This window comes from Vespa velutina, chromosome 22 (genome assembly GCF_912470025.1).
Source record: "Vespa velutina chromosome 22, iVesVel2.1, whole genome shotgun sequence".
Taxonomy (NCBI): Eukaryota; Metazoa; Arthropoda; class Insecta; order Hymenoptera; family Vespidae; genus Vespa; species Vespa velutina.
In genome coordinates, this window is record NC_062209.1 from 55,668 (window position 1) to 61,755 (window position 6,088).

At 32.8% G+C, this 6,088-nt stretch overlaps 1 long non-coding RNA gene across 1 annotated transcript; it reads left to right on the top strand.

Moving 5' to 3' along the window:
* The first annotated feature begins 451 nt into the window (after nucleotides 1-451).
* On the top strand, nucleotides 452-1,029 carry LOC124956450. Its single transcript, XR_007103254.1, has 3 exons — nucleotides 452-591; nucleotides 668-838; nucleotides 978-1,029. It is a non-coding gene; the product is annotated as an uncharacterized LOC124956450 (long non-coding RNA).
* Nucleotides 1,030-6,088: the final 5,059 nt, after the last annotated feature.

Genomic DNA, 6,088 nt, shown 5'->3' on the forward strand with positions numbered 1-6,088 from the left:
GACGAAATGGCTTATGCCCTAATGAAACAACCGGGATATATGGCTGTCATTGCATCAGAAGTTATCTATATCATAAAATACGTTCCAGCAGAAGTCAGAATAAAACAAACAGAAGACTATTATAAGTAACTACCAATAACATATCAAAACGAATCTTATCTTCTCTCGCCTAAGACACGAATTATTTTAAAAGAAGCATCTCCAAAAGACTGTAACGAGTTGCTACCAAATATGTACAATCTGCATGGAACATTGTACACCAAAAATGGCGGGATCACCGCCAGTGATCCAACCATTAATAAAGCCAAAATGGAGGTATATCGATCCAGAACACCTAGGAACGAGTGGAATCTACTCCAATGAAGATCTAAATAAATTAAGATCTCACATAATGGAGCCAGCCAAAAATCCTGCCAATATCGATACCCTCGCCAGAGGAATCAGCGGAAGGTACATACCCTCCGGAAAAATTTCACTATATAACTTAATGGACGAAGAATCGTTAAATAAAATCGCATCAAGTACGGCACAACGGCTATGGGGCGCGTTCATCACATTTGGGTCAGCAAGCGTCGGAGTTTTAGCAATACGGTAAAGTTCATCATCGACACACTCATCCACGGTTATGCTTTACATGATATATACGGATGGAGCTTACATTTCTTAGAAGCACTATGGAGCTCGGTGACTCATCTTCTTCTACACCTAGGAAAACGAGAAAAGTAGGATGAAACGCCGACAAGTACGGTACCCGAGGCTACAAACATCGACGAAGAAAAAGGAGAGTACGATGCTGATGAAAGAAATAAAACATTTTACGAATTAAATACTTACCTAAGTAAGGAAGGAAGCTAAAATGCACGTATAATTACGCACATTTTCTAATAAGGGGGGAAGTGTTACATCCCGCTCCCTTCTCACACGTAAAAATTAAAACCTGTAAATAAAGAACCTTCTTTTTATATTACTATGTATAGGAGAAAAGGGGACACCTTACGTCGGAGGAAGAGGAGTCGAGGGTAGACTGGGCCGTACTGAATAAGAAAGGACCAGCAAAGACACCTTATTTCTTGTAGCAGGCTGTTGGAAAACGCCAGGGAGCTTACTTTAGATGCTGAAAACGCTAGGAAGAGATCCAGCAATATTAAGGGGGATATTTTAGGAAAAATGAAATGTTCCCATAACAAAATGCTGGAAATAATTCAAACCCTAAGGGAGAGGCTCCAAATTTGAGCAGGTGTTCCTCCCTCAGCCAAGGAGGCTAAGGCGCAACAAAAAGCAGAGCTTAGGGCCATGGAATGTGCCTTGTTAAACATTCCAACAAGCTATTCCCGACCAATGGGCATTTATTCTTTCCCTTTCTATAGGTCAAACTCCGCCCTTTACCAATCTCATTTGAATTTACGTGGATAGTATAAAATAGGCCAAAAGACAATCAAGTTACATCACGACGTCTAAGCTTTCAAGCTATCAGTTCAGCTAACTATACATCATACACGAGGCACAAAAACAATTGTAACTCATCCAATGAAATACACGGTGAGATTTACATATCGCAATTACTTCTCCATGTCTCACGGGATCCTTTAAAAAACGCGCGTTCTTCCATTAATTTGCGGGAACACGGCAAATGGTATTTTGCTAATGGCCTAGAACAGTATCTTAGCCTTGTGCCGCCGCTCTTATTCATCGCGACCAGTGGGTCCATAGGTCGGACAACAAGGACAAGACGGGGAACATTTCCTCCGTGCGATTCGACTGTAATCGCTGGTTCGATGCGAGAAGCGCATTTTTAAAAACGTCTCGTCAATAATCAACAGAAATCTACCTCAAAATTCGGAAATCAATACACTGGCCCTCATTAAATTTTAAGAATACTACTTCAAAATAATGTTAAGTTACAGATAAATGAAAAAACAAAAATAGTAAATTATAATAAATTGAGAAAATCAAAAATTAAATCGAGCAGGTAATAGAATTTGAATTTTTCCAGAACCATGGCGAAGACACTACCAAAAACAGTAATAACGATACTTTCAATAAAAATTTGCGTCGCCCTCCTGGGATATGATTGCGGAAGAGCAACCACGAATATTACGACATTATCGTTATTGGACAGAAGGGATTGTAATATTTCTACAGAAACGCCTAATTCCACGAAGCTCCTCCAATTAGCAAACTATGAACGTACACATATGTATCAACGTAGTGTGGAACTGGACCCCAAAATATGTTATTATAGAATGACATCACATGTGTCCATCGTTCAAATTGGAAAAAGAATATAGACTGTTAGACACGGTCTCGGAAGCCTACAAGGCCGCGTTCAAAACACAGAAATTTTAACGATAACTCCTATGCTTCAGATATCGGGTTTAAATCCAATACTACCGAATATCGAAGCATTACAGTAGCTGGATCATTATCAACGAATAGACGTTGCACCGGAACGCAATAGACCGACACACATAGCACATGAGATAACGTAGTAGTGCAAGCGTCAGTAAAAGATCAACCTTGAAGAATATTCTGCCACGGTAAAGATATATTACAACAGTGTGATCCTTCTTAAAGGAACCATACTATAATGTGGTTTTACAAATGGCACTTGTATTACAGATGAGAAAGGTAATGCTGTTCGCCTATGTGAACTCAAAAGTGTTTATCTTGAAAAACATATGAGAAATTAAATGATCCCATTGTACAGTAACGTTATTAAGCAAAAATACGAGTTAGAAAAGTAAGTATTAAAGAAAGGTGTGCAAGTTGACGAGCCGTTGTGCTATCATTCAGGAAACGTTGAATCATTAAGTATGTCAACAAATTAGATAACAAATTAATTAAGAAATCAATTTTTAAGGGTCAAAAAATGTCATTTAATTTGTAAATAACACTGTGATAGAAGTAACTATCATAATACCAATAAATCAAAATATTCATAAAATGAGAAATATGATGAATACCTGTTTCTTATGTCATGTTACCAATAAATCTGAATAATGAAACAAGTCTTATTTGGGAAAACCAATTATGTTCATCAATTTGGTACTGTCAATTAATAAGATTGTTACTTAAAACTATTCATTATTCCTGATTTTATAATGGCTTACGTCAACAATAAGAACAGACATAATTCTTGAATGATTTTGATGAATCAGGTATCATTTTAATTAAGAATTCCATTTTTCGATTTTTTGAAAGAGCTTTATTTCCTTTAAAAACAAATTGTGTTAAATAATATTATGTTTTCGAAAACAGTTTAATCACAAATATTTTCCAAAAAATCAGGGTCCTAGATTCTTCGTCTTTAATATGAAACCTCGTTCATTAAAATTAGTCAAGAATTACGCCTATTCTCATTGTGGCGTAAAGGCTGTTTTCGATATTTTTGAAACAATCAAATTGCTTGAACAAGTTCAAATGTATTCTACATTTGATTGGCCAATATTTTATGGAATCATTTTTAATATTTCATATCTAAATAATATTTATTCCTTAAATAATATAATAAATAATATATCAAATTATATTATTTATTTAAATGTAATAAAGAACATTCCGATATTACTTATTTTGATCGAAGATGTATAGATCATGTAGTACGAGAATTGTAAAAAATTTTCTCTAAACAATTCTATGTTATTAATTATTTATAACAATTTATTTTAAACAAATCGAATAGTTATTATCAATATAATATTAGAATGAGTAAAATTTAGCTTTTAAAGTGTCGAAATGGTTTACGTAAATATTTGCACCACGTTCCTGGAATAAATGATAGCATATCTGTGCTACCTTTAATTTCTCAAAGACAGCTTATGATTTTTTAATTTTGAAAAATATATATAAAAGTAAGGATGAAACTTATTGACCTTCTTCGTACGGATTGTAAACAGACGAAAATCAAAGACGAAAAGATAGGATACCTGAGCCTTATTTAGAAAATATTTATTAGTTAATCTTTAGACAAGCAAGTGACAGTGTCCTGTATTCTAAGCATTTTGAAAAATGGGCCGTGGTAATAAATTCAATGAAAAAGAAATTGCAAAAATTATTACTTTAAGAAGTCAAAATTTGATAATTTCTAAAATTGCAAGAATAGTACAAAGAAGTCGTAAGATCATTTATAATTTATTAAAAGATCCGGATAATTATGGAAAAAAAAGAGTAGTGGTAGGTTATCAACCATGTCGGACTGTGAAATGCGAGCTATTCTTCGTATCGATTCAAATTCAACTTTTACAGCAAGAAAAATTGTTCGTGAAGCAAGTATTACTGCAAATATTTGAAGTGTTCGTTGTGTTCTTCAGAGATATAAACATCTCAAACGGTTGAAAATGAAGCAGGAACCTCCATTAACAAAATAACATAAGGCCTAACGTTTACAATTTGCAAGAGATCGAGTGCAGTGAAAGAAGAAATAGATAAGTTTTATTCATTGATGAAAAAAAATTTAATATAGACAGCCCAGATGGATTTGCATACTATTAGCACGATCTAAAAAAGGAAAAAGTTAGAAAAACTAACCGACAAATGGGTGGAGGTAGTCTGATGGTTTGGGCTGGAATTGAAAATAACTGGTAAAACTGATTTTCAGTTTATTCAGGGGAAAATGAATAGTCAAAAATACTTGAAATTAATTCAAGAGGAAATTAACAAGCATAGTGAGCAAATAACAACAAACGTTTTATCTCTCAACAAGATAATACTGTATTTCAATGTGCAAAAATTATTGAAACATACTTTACACGTGAAAATATATCTTTTCTGCTATGGCCTGCATGCTCTTCAGATTTAAATATTATTGATAATATTTGGGCAGAACTTGCAAAGGCAGTATATAAAAATAATGAACAAATTATTAATATCCATGTGCTAAGAAAATCTCTTAAAGAAGAATAGGATAATTTGTCTCAAAATAAAATTTGTTTAATCAGCTGTTTAAATCATTACCTAAACGTATAATTGAAGTGATAGAAAATAAAGACGGTTCTACACATTAATAATGACACTCAGAGGTATGCAAATTATGTTTTTGGAATAGATCTAAGTATAATATATATATTATACTTACGATAAGAATATACTCCGAATGTCTCATGAATGAAATTAGCTCTGAACACAATGATTCATCTGAATATCTGTATAATTAAAAAAAAATTATTCCGATTCGCGATGATATTACAAAATTCATAATAAAAAATACTTATGGGCATCTAGAAAATATTTGACGGGTTGATAATAAGAGGAATCTTCAGGTTTACAATTTTTTAATTCTCCGTCGCAATAAAAACAAATGTTTTTTGTTTTTTCCTGTATAAAACAGTCGGTATCTGTTCCTTCTAATTGAACATCTGATGTAGTCGTTGAAAATATTTAAGTACATAATTTCTCCCTTTTTTCATCTTAATACACTTCCCCCAGAATACAACATAAGAAAGATTTACTATATTTCTGTACACATAACACGACCATAACAATTGTATGATTTGTTAGTAAATGCAAAAAATATACACAGAAGAGATGAACCGTTAAATACTCTGCATTAATAAACACAAATTTGCTTATTTTGTCAATGTTAATAGTCATCATGTTTTTCTGTTGGTTGTAATAGATCCTTGTAGTGTAGTTGTAGTCATGTATCGTTAGATACATAATAGTAAATAAGTAACATCTTAGATGAACTCTTAAATAGAAGTAACAATATTGGATCTGGAAGATTATGTATACGAATTATATTATAAAAATTATATAACTTAATTTCTTTTAAAATCTTTGTTTGATTTAATCGTGAAAATATAATAGATAGAGTAAACAAAATCTTTTGATTGTATTTTTGATTATTTGCAATGTTCAATTGCGCTTAGTGCATTGACCTCAAATCTCCAGGTACTTAGATTACTTTCATCGGTCCATCGCATTGATGAGTTTGTATTTAATACCAATGTAGAGTTACGTCCTGTGGCGTAGTTCAAAATAGTCAGTTTTTGGTTAGACCGTTAGGTCAAGATGATCAGCTTTTTACCATGGATTGATTTTAAAGAATGTGAAATCAATGATGAATGATAAGACAAGAGACATAATAGGA